This window comes from Oncorhynchus tshawytscha, linkage group LG21, assembly GCF_018296145.1.
Source record: "Oncorhynchus tshawytscha isolate Ot180627B linkage group LG21, Otsh_v2.0, whole genome shotgun sequence".
In the NCBI taxonomy this organism is placed as follows: domain Eukaryota; kingdom Metazoa; phylum Chordata; class Actinopteri; order Salmoniformes; family Salmonidae; genus Oncorhynchus; species Oncorhynchus tshawytscha.
In genome coordinates this window covers 10,050,959-10,073,118 of record NC_056449.1, presented here as the reverse complement: position 1 = coordinate 10,073,118, position 22,160 = coordinate 10,050,959, and the positions used below count along the sequence as shown (strand labels likewise).

At 47.2% G+C, this 22,160-nt stretch overlaps 1 long non-coding RNA gene across 1 annotated transcript in view; it reads left to right on the top strand.

Annotated features, from left to right (window-relative positions):
- LOC121840365 overlaps nucleotides 1-22,160 on the top strand; it is a 72,068-nt gene that overhangs the window by 18,754 nt on the left and 31,154 nt on the right. Inside the window, exon 2 of the long non-coding RNA XR_006079552.1 lies at nucleotides 9,467-9,587. This is a non-coding gene — a long non-coding RNA (uncharacterized LOC121840365). The remainder of the gene's footprint in view (nucleotides 1-9,466; nucleotides 9,588-22,160) is intronic.

Sequence of the window (22,160 nt, the reverse complement as noted above, 5' to 3'; positions counted from 1 at the left end):
GATGTTGTTAACAAGCTCCTCTCAGGTTGGCTCCCTGCGTGGGAAAATGGCATCAAATCCTCCTGGGGTCAGGGCTTTGGGGCTGACCCTCTGAGAGCCATCCATCCAACCAACCCTCTCTCCTCCCCTGTCCAGCCACTCACACTCACAATGGCCCAAACTGACTGATAGACAGCCCTCAGTCAATAAACCAAAAATTTTATTTGACATTTTCTCTGTTCTCTCTCTAGTCCTACCCTTCCTGGGTGGATATTCAGTGTGTTCGCAAAGTATTCAGACCTCTTGACTTTTGCCACATTTTGTTACGTTACATCCTTATTCTAAATAGCTTTTCCCCTCATCAATCTACACACAATACCCCATAATGACAAAGCAAAAACAGGTTTTAGAAATTTTTGCAAATGTATAAAACAATAAAAAACTGAAAGATCACATTTATATAAGTATTCAGACCCTTTAATCAGTACTTTGTTGAAGCACCTTTGGCCGCAATTACAGCCTCGAGTCTTCTTGGGTATGTCACTACAAGCTTGGCACACCTGTATTTGAGTTTCTCCCATTCTTTTCTGCAGATCCTCTCAAGCTCCGTCAGGTTGGATGGGGAACGTCGCTGCACAGCTATTTTCAGGTTTCTCCAGAGATGTTCGATCGGGTTCAAGTCCGAGCTCTGGCTTGGCCACTCAAGGACATTCAGAGACTGGTCCTGAATACTCTCCTGCATTGTCTTTGCTGTGTGCTTAGGGTCATTGTCCTGTTGGAAGGTAAACCTTCACCCCAGTCTGAGGTCCTGAGTGCTCTGGAGCAGGTTTTCATCAAGAATCTCTCTGTACTTTACTCCATTCATCTTCCCTCAATCCTGACAAGTCTTCCAGTCTCTGCCGCTGAAAAACATCCCAACAGCATGATGCTTCGACCAACATGCTTCACTGTAGGGATGGTTTCATCAGACCAGAGAAAATCGTTTCTCATGGTCTGAGAGTCCTTTAGGTGTCTTTTGGCAAACTCCAAGTGCCTTTTACTGAGGAGTGGCTTCCATCTGGCCACTACCATAAAGGCCTGATTGGTGGAGTACTGCAGAGATGGTTGTCCTTCTGGAAGGTTCTTCCATCTCCACAGAGGAACTCTGGAGCTCTTTCAGAGTGACCACTGGGTTCTTGTTCACCTCCCTGACCAAGGCCCTTCTCCCCCGATTGCTCAGTTTGGCCCGGGGATCCAGCCCTAGGAAGAGTCTTGGAGGTTCCTAACTTCTTCCACTTAAGAATGATGGAGGCCACTGTGTTCTTGGGGACCTTCAACGCTGCAGAAATGTTTGGTACCCTTCCCCAGATCTGTGCCTCGACACAATCCTGTCTCTGAGCTCTACAGACAATTCCTTCGACCCTATGGCTTGGTGTTTGCTCTGACATACACTGTCAACTGTGGGACCTTATATAGGCAGTGTGCCTTTCCAAATCATGCCCAATCAATTTAATTTACTACAGTTGGACTCCACTCAAGTTGTAGAAACATCTCAAGGTTGATCAATGGAAACAGGATGCACCTGAGCTCAATTTCGAGTCTTATAGCAAAGGGTCTGAATTCTTATGTAAATAAGGTATTTCTGTTTTTCGCTTTGTCATTATGCGGTATTGTGTGTAGATTGATGAGGGAAAAAATGTCCTTAATCCATTAGAGAAATAGGCTGTAAAGTGACAAAATGTGGAAAAAGGGAAATGGCCTGAATAGTCTCCGAATTCACTGTAAGCACCAAGCCTCCAACAGACGTGTTCCGTAATGCAGATGTCTCTTGTTAATTATAGCTTATGGTTGCATTGCCGTGCGTTACACAAACACAAAGAATGCAGATTGGGAGACGCTTGAAAGGCAAAGCCACCGCCACTCCAGAATCAGAGTAGAGCCTTAAGGACCAAATGACTTCCATTGATGTCAGTCGGTAAAATGATTAGAATGAAAGGTTTATAGACATTGGATAGCAATCAGGTGTAAATGTGAAGACGTGTGTGTTAGGGAATGGTTCTTTAAATTAATCCAATTTAAAATAATGGTTTTATTTTTTTTTCAATTACACATACACACTGTGTATATTCTTTCTAGGCCTGTACCATTTTCTTACTGTGATATTCTATTAACAGGGCGAAAACAGTTGGCAGTCTTTGAGCGTGTTAATCTAGGATTGTTGCCCAACAGCTTCGATTGAGACTCCTGATAAGGTGTGTGGAATCTCAGAATGAAGACATACTGTCTCTGGCTTAGAGTGACTAATAATATCCAGTCATTCAGGGTTGGGGTAAATGTCAATTCTATTCAGGAAAAATATGAACGAAAATAAAAACAGGAAAATCGAAATTCTGATAGACAACAAGTGCAAACTTTATTTATGAATTTAATTTAAATTCATAACTTCAATTGGCATGCAATACTCAGCATAGTCCTATACCACCTGCCCACTCAGACATAGTTGGAAGGCAGGCCAGAGTATCTCCTTTTCACTCCTGACTTTATGCGTGCCTCTCCCATGACTCACCAGTGTGGGGGCGTGCCACGCTACCAGCCAGATTACCTTACAGATGCCTCAGATGTCACTAGAGCTACCTTTCCTCAACAACACCCAGCTCCCAATTTCAATATTTCATTATTTAGGAACCTAATCTGTCCAAACACTTTTTTTTGTTGCCATTTCAATTCCGATTAACTTCCTGAACCTTATTCTAGGGTTCCAGGGCGTTCAAAAAACATGAACAAAGACTCCAAAAACATCCAGGAAGAAGTGAGAATGACACAACTTCACGTGTACAACATCTAAAGACCTGCATCACTATACTGAGAGCTTTGCTGTTTGTAAAAGGATGCATTTGGAAGTTTTTGGAGTCTTTGTTAATGTTTTTTGATACCCGGGAACTCCAGAGTGAGGCTCAGGAAGTGAATTCGCTGGTGAGGTAAGTTTCTCCAAACCAAGTGAAAAATGTCTGGATCCTTCAATAAGATACCATTTATATAGAACATACAGATTAGGTTCCTAAATAATGACATTCTCCTGAATCCACAGCCCTGCTTGTTTTTGCACGGCAGGTGTGTGTGTGAATATGAGACTCATCAAACATGAGACAGGCTTTACAGTCCCTTTGTCCACAATGATAACAAACACAAATCACACCCAGGGCTGGGAAGGTACAATTCGCTGGGGGTGGTGGTTGTTGGTATAGCGAGGTGATATTTTTATAGGGTTCTCCCTACAGGGATTCTTTGGTTTGTGTCACAGAAAGCCCTGTTGTTGACGTTCACTTGAACTTGTTTGGGAGGATGACTGTATGTAATTGGTGGATGACACACATACACAGCCAATTGGGAAACAGGGTTAGGGAGCTACGTTAGCATAGATACACTATATATACAAAAGTATGTGGACACCCATTCAAATGAATGGATTCGGCTATTTCAGCCACACCTGTTTCTCACATGTGTATAATATCGAGCACACAGCCATGCTATCACCATAGACAAATATTGGTAGTAGAATGGACTTACTGAAGTGCTCAGTGACTTTCAATGTGGCACCCTCATAGGATGCCACCTTTCCAACAAGTCAGTTTGTAAAATGTCTGCCCTACTAGAGCAGCCCCTGTCAACTGCAAGCGCTGTTATTGTGAAGTGGAAACTTCTAGGAGCAACAAAGGCTCAGCTGCAAAGTGGGAGGCCGCACAAGCTCACAGAATGAGTTTTAAAAAATACTTCTGGAAGCACAAGAACTGTTTGTCGGGAGCTTCTTGAAATGGGTTTCCATAGCCGAGAAGCTGCTCACAAGCCTAAGATCACCATGCGCAATGCCAAGCCCCATGGGTTTCCCAGTCGTGGCCGGCTGCGACAGAGCCTGGACTCGAACCAGGATCTCTAGTGGCACAGCTAGCACTGCAATGCAGTGCCTTAGACCACTGCGCCACTCGGGAGGCCCCTTGGTGCTCACATACTTCTGACCATGTAGTGTACCTCCGTTATAACCTGCTTAAGGAAATCAAATAACATACAGTAGTGGTGAGTTGGTAAAATCACTGAGGAAGTCAGGAAAAAAATGCCATATTACAACCCATGTGTAATAATAATAATTGCGATGTTTGCTCTATAGCCGGTTAGTTCATATGCCTTGCCACTCTGATATATAGGCCTAAGGCAGAGATAATAAGAACACAGTGGCAGAATAAATTCAACCGCACCTTTGTTTCAACACAAAACCGGAAAGCAACATCTGTCCGGTGGATTCCAGAAAGCACATTGCATGTAACAAACCGTTACATGACCTACGACATGGTCAATCACGTTAATGTTTCTGACATTTTCGGACCACTAAACAGCTATTGATTTAGAACCGCTAGTTGTCTTTGAAACAGGAGCTGCCTCCACTATTCCAGCACCATTTCAACTTCAACATTTCAACGTCATCAAATCACCTATACTTAGTCTAATACAGTGACAACTGAAAGATACCCAAAACAATTGAGTCCAATAGACCTAAACTAAATATCATGTGGCTGTCCAAGGTACTGATTTCTGTGTGTGTGTGTGGGGTGGGGGGGGGGGGTTAAGTAGAAAAATACATGTTGACTCACCCTACTTGTAGAAAAACACCAAAGCCATCCTCCTCTCTTTCATGTTGCCAAAACGGTCTATCACTCTGTCATACAGTACACACTTTTAGTTGTGGTCTTAGGCTTCCTGGCTAAAATGCTTGCTCGCTAGCCTAGCTTCCTTTCTTGGGCAACAATTAACCAGCTTGTTAACGTTGGCCGACTACAACTAGCTACATATTGAACTTCGGTCCTCTCATGTCAGGGGCACAATGTATGAATTTAATGGTTGGATCAGAATCGCCATTATAGTCATTGGCCAGTACAGAGAATTAAGTAAAACCACAAGTGCAAATCCCTATCTCCATCCAGGAAAGAGCCAATTTGAGCTAGTTAGCCCGCCACCAGAGGATAACAACACAACAAGATACAAGAATTTAAGTTGTTTCTGTCAATGACGTTTGGCTTTTGATGTGATTGTGTGAATCCATATCCAAACTGGCTTCCCTTGACACTTTTTTGTTGGTGCGCCAGGACCATTCACAATGGAGCTCACTCAGTTAAGCTCAACACTGATTGGCTATTATTTAATATTTTTTATCAAGGGACGCCAAATGCTTGTTGGCTTCCCATTCATTCAATGCTATGGGCGGCAACAATGTCATACTCTTTTTGACCAGACCTATTGTACATGACCTAATATGTCCTATTTCACACTGTCTACGAACACTGGAGCATGAACCATGATTTCACCTAATTCGCAAAGAGCAGTAGTATTTACTCTGACCCTAGTTGACCCTGTCTTGAGAGCCTAGAAAACGGGGCCAAGTGTGTGTGTGTGTGTGTGAGTTAGGCCCGAGGTACATATGCGATATGTCCAGTGACAGCGATCTGATTACGGGATTCTATAGGGACGATACAGTTACAATGCAGCCATTGGGGCGCCGGGGTTGATGGAGGTAGGGGGCGACGCAAGGGGCAGATTAGGCCTCTCATCTAGGCCACAGATATTGATTAGGGGTGGTTGGGGGACAGTGAGAAGGAACACAGATTGACAGACACAATTGGCGCGCGGTGCCTTAGACCCATCAGATGGCTCCTGATCGTATTCATATTGTCACGATCTGTGTTCATTAAGCTCCTGGCTGTAACCTGTCTCAAACTCAATACCCATGCCGCCCCTCCATTCAACACCCTCCCCCACACACACACACACTCAAATCCCCCCCACACAACCCATACACATACAAAGCCCCCCCACACACACAACCCACACACATATATATATACACATATATATATATATATATATATATATATATATATATATATATATATATATATATATATATATATATATATATATATATACACACATAGACCCCTCCACAAACACCCCACCACCACACTAACTCCTGTGCAGTAGGGGATAAAGTTCCCTCCCCGAACTGTGAGGGGTTTATGAGGGTCCCCTCCTGTCCTGTCCTACGGAGGAGGGGAGCGTTGGTTACCCTGGGAACGTGGGGGGAGGTGGGACAGGCTCAGCCGCGGCTCAGTTCTGACTGACTCTGTCACCTATTGATTAGTTGCCATGGTGAGTTAGTCAGTGCTCTCTCTTTCCCGAACGGAGATGTGTCCTGGAGAGTCATGCAGTGCTACCCAGATGAGCCTCATTCTGCCATGGCTTTGTCTGGATGGAGCTGTGACCTCTCTCCTTCTCTCCACCTACTCCCTTTTGTCTTCTCTCACTTGTTTCTAGGACCGTGTCATTAGGCGAGTGTCTCTCCCGATGCTGGTTCAGTTCATCTGCACTAGAGCCCTGTCCATCTCCTCCATCTTGGTTACAATATGCATACAGCCAGTCTCATGGGGACGGATAATAATATAGATTGGAAGTAAATAGTCTCAAGTTATTGAGCTGTGAAATCCCCCTGCACCACAGGGTTGCTATCTTGTATGATCCCTCTTCACTTATCTATGTACTGTCCTTGTTATGGTCATAAGTGGGGCCATGAGTTTTTCTTGACTATACGATGTAACCAGAAAAACTCTGGGCCATAGCTTTAGGCAATGACTAGGGTCCAGAGTTTTTTTTCCAGGCAAGGTAATTTGAGATCAGGAAAAACTCCTGTCCCTGGTCATTAGTTCTGAGACAAAGGTATGGTAGACCCATTGGAGGACAGGGTCCCTGTGGTGTCAGGGTTCCACCTGCAGTAGCTAAAACCTACACAGTAGCTGACAGCCCGGTTGGAGCCCAGAGGCCGTCACCCACCAAGGGCCAATCTGCACTTCACACCTCAGGGGGCATTAGCATGCAGCAGGGACTTGAAGGGAGGCCTGCTATGGACATCCAGGGCCAAGGGCCCACAGGTGGGGAGCAGGAGACAAGAGACATGAAGGAAGATGGAGAGTACAAGACAGAAGATAAGGAAAGCCAAAGCACAGCTCAGCCACTCTGGAGTGTTTATAGTGCATTAGATCTTCCTATCACCTTCCTTGGTTCCTCTTTCTTCAAGGCTGCCATGAGTGTGTTAATGTGGGCTTGGCCTGGAGGCCTCACCTGTCAAAGTGATGAAGTGTAGTCTGCTTTATTTCCATTTTAGGAAAAAAGTCATGGGGAAAAAATCTGTTAAGTATGAGGCTGTTTTTTCTTCCTTATAAAAATCTTGGCAGCCTGTATTTAACTTTTTGGTTCTTCAAGAAATGCTCACTCTTCTCTCTATTTAGGAGCTGTGCACAGTTCATCAAGTTTAACCTGAAGCTTGTCCTCCCCAATATCACACCTCAGACGCATAAACATGCCAGTGCTCCCCATCTCACCCCACCCAGGGGGCCTCCCAGGGGGCCTGCATGGCTTTAGTGCCTGAGCTGTGACACCAATCAGGGGAGATGGTGGGCCCCTTTGTCATGCTAACACCAATCGCCTCTAGTTTCTTATTCAAATGACTCCCTCCCTTTCTCCTCTCCCTCACTCTCTTCCCGCTCCCCACCCTTCTCTCCCTTCCTCTCTCTCAAGTCCAAGTAAATCCACTACTGAGCGAGGGGGGAGAAAGAGTAATAGAGAGAGAGAGAGAGAGAGAGAGAGAGATAAGGGATGACAGAGGGAGAGTGCCTGTGCCCCAGGGCTACTGAGCTGATCTGATCTGTGGGAAACCCTCTCTCCTGGGGACCAGCCTGTGTCTCAGTAGTCTCAGAGCATGGGGCTGTTACCATACCCAACGGAGGCCAAACATTTCATATTCAAACGCTACACTCCAGGCCTATGACCCGCGGAGGGCTCTTTATGGCCTAGGCCCTAGATCAGGGGTCAATATGGTGATTTAATAGCCCAGGCTAAAGAAGAGAAAGAGCGGGGGAGTGGAGTGATTTAGGGGCTGAATGAGTATTAAAAAAGCATTTTTCCTAAGTTGTCATGTAAATTGGTATCCCTCTCTCCTCGCTTTCCTCCTAGCTTGCATAACTCCTCTGTGTTCAGCCGAGGACTTTCCTTTGAAAAAAAAGTCCACTTTCGCCAGTCTAGACGTCATTCCCGCCCGACTTGTCAGACCTGTAAACAGTAGCTGTGGAGGAGGAGAAGTTGATGATAGTGAAATGGACGAAGATTATAGATGGAGATAAAGAGATGTTAGCGAGGGCGTTTTAACACATCTGCTCTGTGCGGTGCCACCTCGTCTCAAGTTTCCGATGTGCTGCAGCTGTAGTGGCCTGTTATTCCGGTCCCTCTGGGTGTGTTCTCCTCTGCACTGGGAGAGGCTCCAGTGACATAGGACAGGTGTGTGTGTTTGTATGTTGTGACGGGGAATACAGGTGACTAATACCATTTTTCTGGCAGAGTTCCTGACTTGCAGATGTAATTAACATGCTGACTACACCGGGCACGCGAGCATGTTGATTTTGTCCATCCACGCCAGACGCGATCAAGACACGCAGGTTGAAATATCAAAACAAACTCTGAACCAACTATATTCATTTGGGGACGGGTTGAAACACATGAAACATTAATGGACATTTAGCTAGCTAGCTTGTTGTTGCCAGCTCATTTGTCCTGGGATATAAACATTGGGTTGTTTTCTTCATGGAATGCACATTGTCTTTTTTTTTAATGGATCGTTGTAGAACAAAATCATGTGATCTCTACTCCGACAATTAATCCACAGATAAAAGGGGAAACCTAGTGAGTTTCTAGTAATCTCTCGCAGTCTTCCTCTTCTGTGGACTTTATATGGTGGTTTCCAACTAACTTTAAGTTGCATTACCACCAACTGGACCAGAGTGTGGACCTCAGTTCATCTTTCAATCACCCACGTGGGTATATGCTCCTGAAAACCAATGAGGAGATGGGAGAGATGGGACTTGCAGCGCATCAAAACATCAAAAATAGAACCAAGTTCTATTTTAGCGCCTGGCTACGCAGACGCGCACGAGCAGTTTGGATGAAATGATTGAATAACATGTACATTTATCTTGCAACGCGGGCGGTGTCGTCAGCATGTAAGCCACCTCTGTTATCCTTTACCAAAACAAAATATCTTGTTTTTACCCTTTCCAGTTACTGCTCCCTCCTCTGTGGCTCCATACTGTCTAAGTGTTTGTGACTCATACAGCTTTCCTTCCCCCAGAGGCAAAAGGCCTTCCTTCATTATCACCATATCAGCTTATACGTAGTGCTGCAGATGAGGCTTTGATGGTGAGTGGATGTGAGGGAAGCTAGCAGAGGATAGATGCTGTCCTGAAAGACTTCTGTCACATATGAACTGTGGCGTTTCTGTCTACCTCGGCCTAGTACTCTCTTGAGGTTGTGGACTTGGCAACGGCGTCTAGCCTTTGTGCACACATCCTTTCTTCTTCTTCATGAAACGTTGTGTTTATTGCTACATTTAACAGGATATCGTGTAATCTGTTTACAGGTAGCCGTGCCGACCCCATTGGAGATGTATGTTTGAAGATAATTGTAGGAAATCCTCCACCCAACCCAGAGAAACCCTCTCCTGGTCATCAGCAACCCTGGAGTACCCTACTACCTGACAGGTGGGTTGTACAGGCCCACTCAGGCTCTGACATGGGCTTTGGTGGACTTCTCCCAAACCATAGCTAGGGTCAAGGCCATCTAAATTCCTGACAATTCAGAAACGGAGTTACTCTCCTATGATGAAATTAACTCTGATGACACAATGATCCTATCATGGTGGTCTGGGGTCAGGGGGGCTCACGGTTTTTGAGTGGTGAGTGTGAGGCAGGACCAGCGGGGCTCACGGTTGTTGAGGGGTGTGTGTGAGGCAGGACCAGGGGGGCCCCTCTCTCCCCTCTGACCATTCTGTTTCCTACCCTTCACCCCTCTCTTTCTCCTTTCTCCTCTTCCTTCAACCCTCTCCTCTCCATTCTCTCCCATGCACCTGCAGCACTTGTGTCCAGGCCGTAGAGCTGAAGGATTGGGGTGTTCTGAGGGTTGAGGGGGACACCGTCAAACAGCATGGGGAAGAAATTTCTAACTGCTGCCTTTTGATATGGGACAGTGTAATATCACATTTATTAGACTATATGTAATGTAGTTAGACAGAGAGGGAAGGAGTTTACAGTATTTTTTATGGCATGTCTTTCTAACTGTCCCATAAAGTAACCTTTGTGGGTTGGTGTCAATACTCATCTATAAGAAGTGACTTGCTAATAACCGATTAACCCTAAACGTGCCTGTCCTCTATACAATCTGGTGTTGCAGCTCAGGTCTGTTTAGCTTATAGCTAAAAATACAGTAACTTCATCAGATACAGTGGGGCAAAAAAGTATTTAGTTAGCCACCAATTGTGCAAGTTCTCCCACTTAAAAAGATGAGAGAGGCCTGTAATTTTCATCATAGGTACACTTCAACTATGACAGACAAAATGAGAAAAAAAATCCTGAAAATCACATTGTAGGATTTTTAATGAATTTATTTGCAAATTATGGTGGAAAATAAGTATTTGGTCACCTACAAACAAGCAAGATTTGTGGCTCTCACAGACCTGTAACTTTTTCTTTAAGAGGCTCCTCTGTCCTCCACTCGTTACCTGTATTAATGGCACCTGTTTGAACTTGTTATCAGTATAAAAGACACCTGTCCACAACCTCAAACAGTCCCACTCCAAACTCCACTATGGCCAAGACCAAAGAGCTGTCAAAGGACACCAGAAACAAAATTGTACACCTGCACCAGGCAGGGAAGACTGAATCTGCAATAGCTAAGCAGCTTGGTTTGAAGAAATCAACTGTGGGAGCAATTATTAGGAAATGGAAGACATACAAGACCACTGATAATCTCCCTCGATCTGGGACTCCACGCAAGATCTCACCCCGTGGGGTCAAAATGATCACAAGAACGGTGAGCAAAAATCCCAGAACCACACGGGGGGACCTAGTGAATGACCTGCAGAGAGCTGGGACCAAAGTAACAAAGCCTACCATCAGTAACACACTACGCCGCCAGGGACTCAAATCCTGCAGTGCCAGACGTGTCCCCCTGCTTAAGCCAGTACATGTCCAGGCCCGTCTGAAGTTTGCTAGAGATCATTTGGATGATACAGAAGAAGATTGGGAGAATGTCATATGGTCAGATGAAACCAAAATATAACTTTTTGGTAAAAACTCAACTCGTCGTGTTTGGAGGACAAAGAATGCTGAGTTGCATCCAAAGAACACCATACCTACTGTGAAGCATGGGGGTGGAAACATCATGCTTTGGGGCTGTTTTTCTGCAAAGGGACCAGGACGACTGATCCGTGTAAAGGAAAGAATGAATGGGGCCATGTATCGTGAGATTTTGAGTGAAAACCTCTTTCCATCAGCAAGGGCATTGAAGATGAAACGTGGCTGGGTCTTTCAGCATGACAATGATCCCAAACACACCGCCCGGGTAACAAAGGAGTGGCTTCGTAAGAAGCATTTCAAGGTCCTGGAGTGGCCTAGCCAGTCTCCAGATCTCAACCCCATAGAAAATCTTTGGAGGTAGTTGAAAGTCCGTGTTGCCCAGCAACAACCCCAAAACATCACTGCTCTAGAGGAGATCTGCATGGAGGAATGGGCCAAAATACCAGCAACAGTGTGTGAAAACCTTGTGAAGACTTACAGAAAACGTTTGACCTCTGTCATTGCCAACAAAGGGTATATAAAACAAAGTATTGAGATAAACTTTTGTTATTGACCAAATACTTATTTTCCACCATAATATGCAAATAAATTCATAAAAAATCTTACAATGTGATTTTCTGGATTTTTTTTCACATTTTGTCTGTCATAGTTGAAGTGTACCTATGATGAAAATGACAGGCCTCTCTCATCTTTTTAAGTGGGAGAACTTGCACAATTGGTGGCTGACTAAATACTTTTTTGCCCCACTGTATGTACTGTAGGTAGGACAGGTAGGTAGGACAGGTGGTCCTTACAGTACTGAAACATTCCTTATTTTTGAGCAGATTTTCACAGGGTAACACAGTGGTTTAATTAATCACATTATTAATTTACGGTACATTGTGTTTTATTACCTTGAACCCTGTGTTTGGATTTCAGCCTCACAACTTAAAACTCATGTAAATCATATCAAGTCATGAAATTCCCGTTGATCATCATATGCAGCGTTGCTCTCTGTCTATTCCCCACCTGTTGTAATGTTCAGTCATGGAGAACTTTTCACTCCCTCCCCATGCACGCCAGACCCCCCACACTACAATACAGCTATTTGGAAGGAGGGAAAAAAATATTCTTTTCGAAAGAAAAACCACGAAGGCTGACGAAATCACTTTAAACGGCCCTAATTCTGCCATTAGGCGAGCAGCAACGAGAGGCAGCGCTGAGGCGATTGGCTGGGCCTGCACTCCATATTCACAGGCCCAGGATGAAGCTGGGCGGCCTGCTGAGAAAATGGTGTCGTAATCAGGAGCCGCATGTTCTGCCTGATCCTGTATGCCAGCCCCCACCCCTCTCTCTCTCTCCTCGCCGCCCGTGCCTCCCTTTCCTTCCCTCTTTCTGGCTAGTAAGGAGATCCTAATGAGAGTTTGGATGTACTGAGCTCCTCATATGTGAGGAACTTGGCAGGAGGGAAGGGAGATGGGGCCTGAGGTGAGGGTGGGAGCTGGAGGTAGAGGGTTTGGAAGTTGGAGGGTGGGAAGGGAGATGGGGCCTGAAGTGAGGGTGGGAGCTGGAGGTAGAGGGTTTGGAAGTTGGGGGTGGGAAGGGAGATGGGGCCTGAGGTGAGGGTGGGAGCTGGAGGTAGAGGGTTTGGAAGTTGGAGGGTGGGAAGGGAGATGGGGCCTGAGGTGAGGGTGGGAGCTGGAGGTAGAGGGTTTGGAAGTTGGGGGTGGGAAGGGAGATGGGGCCTGAAGTGAGGGTGGGAGCTGGAGGTAGAGGGTTTGGAAGTTGGAGGGTGGGAAGGGAGATGGGGCCTGAGGTGAAGGTGGGAGCTGGAGGTAGAGGGTTTGGAAGTTGGGGGGTGGGAAGGGAGATGGGGCCTGAGGTGAGGGTGGGAGCTGGAGGTAGAGGGTTTGGAAGTTGGAGGGTGGGAAGGGAGATGGGGCCTGAGGTGAGGGTGGGAGCTGGAGGGAGAGGGTTTGGAAGTTGGAGGGTGGGAAGGGAGATGGGGCCTGAGGTGAGGGTGGGAGCTGGAGGTAGAGGGTTTGGAGGGTGGAGCGTGGGGGGTGGGAAGGCGGGTGTTTTTTTTGTTCCCACATTTGATTATTCAGGTTGGCTGAATTAAATTCTCGACCCATAAAATTCGTATCCCCTCTGGGGTCTATTTGCATATATTTCAACACCCCCCCACTTCCCTATTCCCCTTTTCACCCCAGAAAGTGAAAGAGATGGCGAAGCAACCAGGCCTGGCTAGGATTTAAGACGTCACCATGGTGTGAAATATGGGTGAACAAGCAGGGGCTTTGAAACTCAAACGGACCCCTCTTAGACCTTTTACACACACACACACACACACACACACACACACACACACACACACACACACACACACACACACACACACACACACACACACACACTTTTATTCAAATGATAATTTACAACATTCAATATAAATAATCACACAGGGGAATAGTTGGTAAGGGGTACATTATGCCAAAAACACTTATTTGAATCACAATGTATACGGAAACAGTGGTGTAACTTGACATGACATCATTGAGGTAAACCTACAGGAACATTATACAAGGGACATATTTCATAAATATGTCGAAAGTCCATTTTAATTGTCCCAATTTTACACTCAGTGGGAGAAAGTTGGGGATTCATTTTCAGACAGAAATGTTTTTTCGCCAGGTCTTAAAATTCCATTTGGGATCTGTGCCCAATAGCGTATATAAGATGAGGGGAACACACAGGTAGCTAGGCAATGGGCACATGTTCTGTCTGAGAAGCTAGCTGGCTATAAAAACAACAACAACACAAACCCATGCAGATAGCCAGCCATAGGAGACACCTGTTAGTTTGGCTAGCTGAGTTGAGCTTTTTGTTGTGCCCTGTGCCATGCTCTGGCCTAATGGCACTTGTTTTATCGCCCATCTGTGTGGAAATGTGATGGGGCATGAGGGCTGGAGTTGGATGGTTATGGCTGCGTAATTGATGGCATTTAGTCACATGGGGTGTGCTGTTGCTGTAACCCCCCTTGCCCGCACCCCGGTGCACAGGCAGAATGCAGTGTCAGGAGGCTGAGCACTGAGCGGCCATTGTGTGTGCTAACCAAAGCGGAATGGCAGGGTGACAAAAGGGGGAGGAGTGGGCTCAGGGCGCACAAAGCCAGGGGGAGGAGAGGAGAGGGTTAGTAGAGGAGAAGGAGGAGGTGTGAGGGGCGTAATGCTGGGGGCTAAATAGACCCACTCAGTCCCAGAAACTCCATGCACCCCCAAAACTCCCTACTACCCCTCTCAACCCCCTCTGTACCCCTCTCTCTGCTCCTAGGCTGTGTGTTGCCTGGGTAGGTTGCCCACTTGTTCCGAAAGAGAAAGGGGGAAATACAACACCTGAAATGGCAAACTCGTTTTTTGTTGTTTTTACATTCGTGAATCATGTCTTCAAACGGGCTAAAATACGTAGACAACACGTAGTAGTCACCATTGACCTAAATCCGAAATCAAACTGTCCAGTGAGCATTTTGTCTCACTAGCAGGTGTTGCTGGCATCCTAAAATAGACTCAATGACTTGCTGCTCAGTTCACCCACGTTCAACATATACTGTAAGTCTGGAGTAAAAAGGTAACTGATACACTGATCATTCAACATCATCTGAGATCCAATCTGACATCTGACCCTAGGTTAGATTGAGGAACTTGTTCTATATCCTCCTTTTAAAACTTCCCCCCAACACTGCCATGTGGATGTGATTGATTGCTGAGGGCCCTGTGGTGTTTGAGAGAGATGGAGAGAGAGAGAGAGAGGGAGAGGGGTCTGTGAATCTGTCTAAACCAACCAGTAACCCTCACCAACCCTTCATAGAGATACCTGAGAGAAGAGACCACTCTAAAACACACAACACCAAACCCCTACCCTAATACCATCATCCAACCCAACCAGAGTTCTATTAGTAATATCCCTCTGGCCTACGTCAATGGGCTTATTTGGAATCAACTAGATATCTCTCCGTCTCTCCAAAAGTGACGGTGGGGACAGCCAGCCAGTGAGATGTCTGCGTTAGATCCATGTCTTTGTGTTACCATGGAGATAACCTCAGATGGCCTCCAGTCATGGATATCCCCTGTCCCACCCCTTGGCTGGTCACCAAACCCACAAAGGGCCACAGGGCCACTTTGAAGAGGCCCCTCTTCCTTGTCGGGCCCTTCCTCTCCCCTCTCAGATGCAAGGTGGACTCAGGAACATCAAAGGGATGCTCTATAGAAACCCCCCTCCCTCCTTACCATTTGAAAACCTTCTTTATTGCTGCGAGCCTCACTCTTTTCTGTCTATTTACAAACCCCACTGTAGGGCCCAATAGCAGATTCCCTTTTTACTGGTTGTTTGCGGCCGGGTTAGGAAGTAGCTTGCTGGGTTGTTTTGCTTTGTCTTTTGTGATGTAACTAGAGGGTCAAACCCAGGGGCATGCATAGGTCATATAGCAGTAGTGAACTGGTCGGGTCAACCCTGGAACGCCACAGCACACATCCTTTCCCTACCACCACTCCTACAGGTGTGTGTTGTGCCCAGAGCTAGTACATACAGGTTGTCTTGGCCCTCCCTCACCTCCAGCACTGCAGTCAGAGCCCTCTCCATCAGAGCCATGACCTCCCCAGCCATTATCCCCATGCAGCCTGTAAATCAGCCTGCAATCAGGGCCTCTTGGCTCCCGGAGCCCTCACCTCGCCACTCCAGATGATTCCCCTGGCTGATTGGGCTAACTGGACTCCTGTCTGTGGAGGCATTAGCATGGATTGTTTTCTGGATGGCACACAGATGGAGCTGCGTTAGCATTCACACCTCACCTCCGCCACCGCTCAACCCCTGAGACTGATACAAGGGAGACATTTCTGTCATTTGTATTTACAATTCTGTCTTATCAAAGCAGGTGTGACTGCAACCCTACTATAGTAAGTATATAGTTCACTCCCCAACCCTGTGTCACATCCATGAGGGCCCCATAGGTACTCGGCAGCAATCAGAAACTGACCCATGGCATGCCTTACTGTCATGCCCAAGGAGAAGACCGGATAGACTCTGTGACTGTGGTATTAGATAGGTAGGGATGATAAAGTGAGGGAGAACATCATCTAGCTTTCATTCAGGCTGTCTTGGCCCTCCCTCACCTCCAGCACTGCAGTCAGAGCCTCTCCATTGAGTTGGTTTCCGTTCGTGAGAGTGTGAATCTGTGAGACAGAGAAAAAATCAGTGAGTGAGTGGTTGAGTGAGTCTGTTTGGCTTGTGATTAGTAGCCCTCCACACAGGTCCAAGAGGCTTCTAAACAGCTTCTAACCCCAAACCATAAAGACTCCTGAACAGCTAATCAAATGGCTACCCCGACTATTTGCATTGAACACCCCCCCCCCTTCTACACTGCTGCTACTCTCAGTTATTATCTATGCATAGTCACTTTAATAACTCTAACTGCATGTGCATATTACCTCAATTACCTCGACACCGGTCCCCCCCCTGCACATTGACTCTGTACCGGTACCCCCTGTATAATAGCCCTGCTATTGTTATTTACTGCTGCTATTTAATTAATTGTTATTCTTATCTCTTACTTTTTTTTAGGTATTTTCTTAAAACTGCATTGTTGGTTAAGGGCTGTAAGTAAGCATTTCACTGTAAGGTTTACACCTGTTGTATTCGGCGCACGTGACAAATAACATTTGATATGATTTGATACACACACACCAACCCCCCTCTCCCTGGATAAATTATGCCCGGCGACAGCCATTGTCTAGAGCCTCGTGGAATCCTGATCATTACAGTTGCCCAGGCTCTACTGCGCTTAGTGACCACTCAGCTCTGGCCCAAGAGAGAGAGAGAGAGAGAGAGAGAGAGAATGGGTGGGGCCAACAGGGGGATGAGAGAGAGAGAGGGTGGGGAGAGGTGGGAGGAGTGGAGAGAGGGGAGGAATGGGTGGGGCCGACAGGGGATGAGAGAGAGAGAGAGAGAGAGAGGGGGTGGGGAGGGAGGGAAATATAGAGAGGGATAGGTTGAGAGGTGGAGTATTAGAGAAAGAGGGGGTTGATGGGGGGTGTATTTTGTATGGTATGTGCTGTATGGAGGGAGTTAAGGTTCTCATACTCAGCAAAATCATTCCACAATGTACAAACATCCAGCAGATTTGTCTCCCACGTGGAAGACACCAAAGCTACATGTAGGGCAAAATGGGAAAAACAAACATTCTGTATTTAAAACCAAATCACCTTATCCATCTGGTAAAAGTTATGTCACTTACTCTTCCATTCTCATTCTCATCAGAAAAAAGACTAGCACTTTAGAAATTGAATAAACCACTTTTTTTATCTGCCGCTATCAGACATATCTGGTTAATCAATGACGGGAAACCAGGAGGGAAGCTGGTCTCATTTTCTACCTGACCGTAGAAAGAGAGGAGATACTCAAAGAATATCATTTACTTTCAGAGATATGAATCACACAGATCCTCTCTAGGAATTACTGCATGCGTACATGTGTGTGTGCGTGTGAGAGAGACGGCTAGAGAGAGACGGCTAGAGAGAGACGGATAGAGAGAGACGGCTAGAGAGAGACGGATAGAGAGAGACGGATAGAGAGAGACGGATAGAGAGAGACGGATAGAGAGAGACGGATAGAGAGAGACGGATAGAGAGAGACGGCTAGAGAGAGACGGATAGAGAGAGACGGATAGAGAGCAACAGAGAGTGACGGCTAGGGAGAGACTGCTAGAGAACAACAGAGAGAGACGGCTAGAGAGAGACGGATAGAGAGAGACGGCTAGAGAGAGACGGCTAGAGAGCAACAGAGAGTGACGGCTAGGGAGAGACTGCTAGAGAACAACAGAGAGAGACGGCTAGAGAGAGACGGCTAGAGAACAACAGAGAGAGACGGATAGAGAGAGACGGCTAGAGAGAGACGGCTAGAGAGAGACGGATAGAGAGAGACGGCTAGAGAACAACAGAGAGAGACGGATAGAGAGAGACGGATAGAGAGAGACGGATAGAGAGAGACGGATAGAGAGAGACGGATAGAGAGAGACGGATAGAGAGAGACGGCTAGAGAGAGACGGCTAGAGAACAACAGAGAGAGACGGATAGAGAGAGACGGATAGAGAGAGACGGCTAGAGAACAACAGATAGAGACGGCTAGAGAACAACAGAGAGAGACGGCTAGAGAACAACAGAGAGAGACGGATAGAGAACAACAGAGAGAGACGGCTAGAGAACAACAGAGAGAGACGGATAGAGAACAACAGAGATGGCTAGAGGAGACGGCAAGAGAGAGACGGATAGAGAACAACAGAGAGAGACGGCTAGAGAAAGACGGATAGAGAACAACAGAGAGAGACGGATAGAGAGAGACGGATAGAGAACAACAGAGAGAGACGGATAGAGGAGACGGCAAGAGAACAATAGAGAGAGACGGATAGAGAGAGACGGCTAGAGAACAACAGAGAGAGACGGCTAGAGGAGACGGCAAGAGAACAACAGAGAGAGACGGCTAGAGAGAGACGGATAGAGAGAGACGGATAGAGAGAGACGGATAGAGAACAACAGAGAGAGACGGCTAGAGGAGACGGCAAGAGAACAACAGAGAGAGACGGCTAGAGAGAGACGGATAGAGAGAGACGGATAGAGAGAGACGGATAGAGAACAACAGAGAGAGACGGATAGAGAACAACAGAGACGGCTAGAGGAGACGGCAAGAGAGAGACGGATAGAGAACAACAGAGAGAGACGGCTAGAGAAAGACGGATAGAGAACAATAGAGAGAGACGGATAGAGAGAGACGGATAGAGAACAACAGAGAGAGACGGCTAGAGGAGACGGCAAGAGAACAACAGAGAGACGGCTAGAGAGAGACGGCTAGAGAGAGACGGAGAGAGAGACGGATAGAGAGAGACGGATAGAGAACAACAGAGAGAGAGACAGCTAGAGGAGACGGCAAGAGAACAACAGAGAGACGGCTAGAGAGAGACGGATAGAGAGAGACGGATAGAGAGAGACGGATAGAGAACAACAGAGAGAGACGAGAGAGAGAACAACAGAGAGAGACGGCTAGAGAGAGACGGATAGAGAACAACAGAGAGAGACGGCTAGAGAGAGACGAGAGAGAGAGACGGATAGAGAGAGACGGATAGAGAGAGACGGATAGAGAGAGACGGCAGAGAGAGACGGATAGAGAGAGACGGATAGACAGAGAGAGACGGCTAGAGAAGACGGAAGAGAACCACAGAGAGAGACGGCTAGAGAGAGACGGCTAGAGAGAGACGGATAGAGAGAGACGGATAGAGAGAGACGGATAGAGAGAGACGGATAGAGAACAACAGAGAGAGACGGCTAGAGAGAGACGGCTAGAGAGAGACGGCAGAGAGAGACGGATAGAGAGAGACGGATAGAGAGAGACGGATAGAGGAGACGGCTATAGAGAGACGGATAGAGAACAACAGAGAGAGACGGATAGAGGAGTCGGCTAGAGAGAGACGGATAGAGGAGACGGCTATAGAGAGACGGCTAGAGAACAACAGAGAGAGACGGCTAGAGGAGACGGCAAGAGAACAACAGAGAGAGACGGCTAGAGAGAGACGGATAGAGAGACGGCTAGAGAGAGACGGATAGAGAACAACAGAGAGAGACGGCTAGAGGAGACGGCAAGAGAACAACAGAGAGAGACGGCTAGAGAGACGGCTAGAGAGAGACGGATAGAGAACAACAGAGAGAGACGGCTAGAGAGAGACGGCTAGAGAGAGACGGATAGAGGAGACGGCTAGAGAGAGACGGATAGAGGAGACGGCTATAGAGAGACGGCTAGAGAACAACAGAGAGATAGACGGCTAGAGGAGACGGCTAGAGAACAACAGAGAGAGATTGCTAGAGAGAAACGGATAGTGAAAGACAGAGAGAGACGGATAGAGAACAACAGAGAGTGATGGCTAGGGAGAGACTGCTAGAGAACAACAGAGAGAGACAGCTAGAGAGAGACGGCTAGAGAGAGACGGATAGAGAGAGACGGCTAGAGAGAGACGGCTAGAGAACAACAGAGAGAGACGGATAGAGAACAACAGAGAGACGGCTAGAGAGAGACGGCTAGAGAGAGACGGAAGAGAGAGACGGCTAGAGAGAGACAGAGAGAGACGGCTAGAGAGAGACGGCAGAGAGAGAGACGGCTAGAGAGAGACGGAGAGAGAGAACAATAGAGAGAGACGGCTAGAGAGACGACGAGAGAGACGGCTAGAGAGACGGCAGAGAGAACAGAGAGACGGCTAGAGAGACAGACGGCTAGAGAGAGACGGATAGAGAGAGACGGCTAGAGAGAGACGGCTAGAGAGACGGCAGAGAGAGACGGATAGAGAGAGACGGCTAGAGAGAGACAGAGAGAGACGGATAGAGAGAGACGGATAGAGAGAGACGGATAGAGAGAGACGGCTAGAGAGAGACGGATAGAGAGAGACGGCTAGAGAGAGACGGATAGAGAACAACAGAGAGAGACGGCTAGAGAGAGACGGCGAGAGACCAGAGAAAGACAGAGAGAGACGGATAGAGAACAACAGAGAGAGACGGCTAGAGAGAGACGGCTAGAGAACAACAGAGAGAGACGGCTAGAGAGAGACGAACTAGAGAAGACAGAGAGAGACGGATAGAGAGAGACGGCTAGAGAGAGACGGCTAGAGAACAACAGAGAGAGACGGATAGAGAGAGACGGCTAGAGAGAGACGGATAGAGAGAGACGGCTAGAGAGAGACGGATAGAGAGACGGCTAGAGAGAGACGGATAGAGAACAACAGAGAGAGAGACGGCTAGAGAGAGACGGCTAGAGAAGACGGATAGAGAGAGACGGCTAGAGAGAGACGGATAGAGAGAGACGGAGAGAGAGACGGATAGAGAACAACAGAGAGAGACGGCTAGAGAGAGACGGCTAGAGAGACAACAGAGAGAGACGGCTAGAGAGAGACGGCTAGAGAGAGACGAGAGACGGCTAGAGAGAGACGGCTAGAGAACAACAGAGAGAGACGGATAGAGAGAGACAACAGAGAGAGACGGCTAGAGAGAGACGGCTAGAGAACAACAGAGAGAGACGGCTAGAGAGAGACGGATAGAGACGGCTAGAGACGGATAGAGACGGCTAGAGAGAGAATAGAGAGAGACGGCTAGAGAGAGACGGATAGAGAGACAACAGAGAGAGACGGCTAGAGAGAGACGGCTAGAGAACAACAGAGAGAGACGGCTAGAGAGAGACGGCTAGAGAACAACAGAGAGAGACGCTAGAGAGAGACGGAGAGAGAGACGGAGAGAGAGACGGATAGAGAGAGACGGATAGAGAGAGACGGCTAGAGAGAGACGGCTAGAGAACAACAGAGAGAGACGAGAGAGACGGATAGAGGAGAGACGGATAGAGAGAACAACAGAGAGAGACGGCTAGAGGAGACGGATAGAGACAGAGAGAGACGGCTAGAGAGAGACGGATAGAGAGAGACGGCTAGAGAGAGACGGCTAGAGAGAGAGACGGCTAGAGAGAGACGGCTAGAGAACAGAGACGGCTAGAGAGAGACGGATAGAGAAAGACGGAGAGAGACGGCTAGAGAACAACAGAGAGAGACGGCTAGAGAGAGACGGCTAGAGAACAACAGAGAGAGATTGCTAGAGAGAAACGGATAGAGAGAGACAGATAGAGAAGACGGATAGAGAACAACAGAGAGAGACGGATAGAGAGAGACGGCTAGAGAGAGACGGATAGAGAGAGACGGCAGAGAGAGACGGCTAGAGAGAGACGGATAGAGAGAGACGGATAGAGAACAACAGAGAGAGACGGATAGAGAACAACAGATAGAGACGGCTAGAGACGGACAGAGAGAGACGGATAGAGAGAGACGGATAGAGAGAGACGGCTAGAGAACAACAGATAGAGAAGGCAGAGAGAGACGGCTAGAGAACAACAGAGAGAGACGAGAGAGAGACGGATAGAGAGAGACGG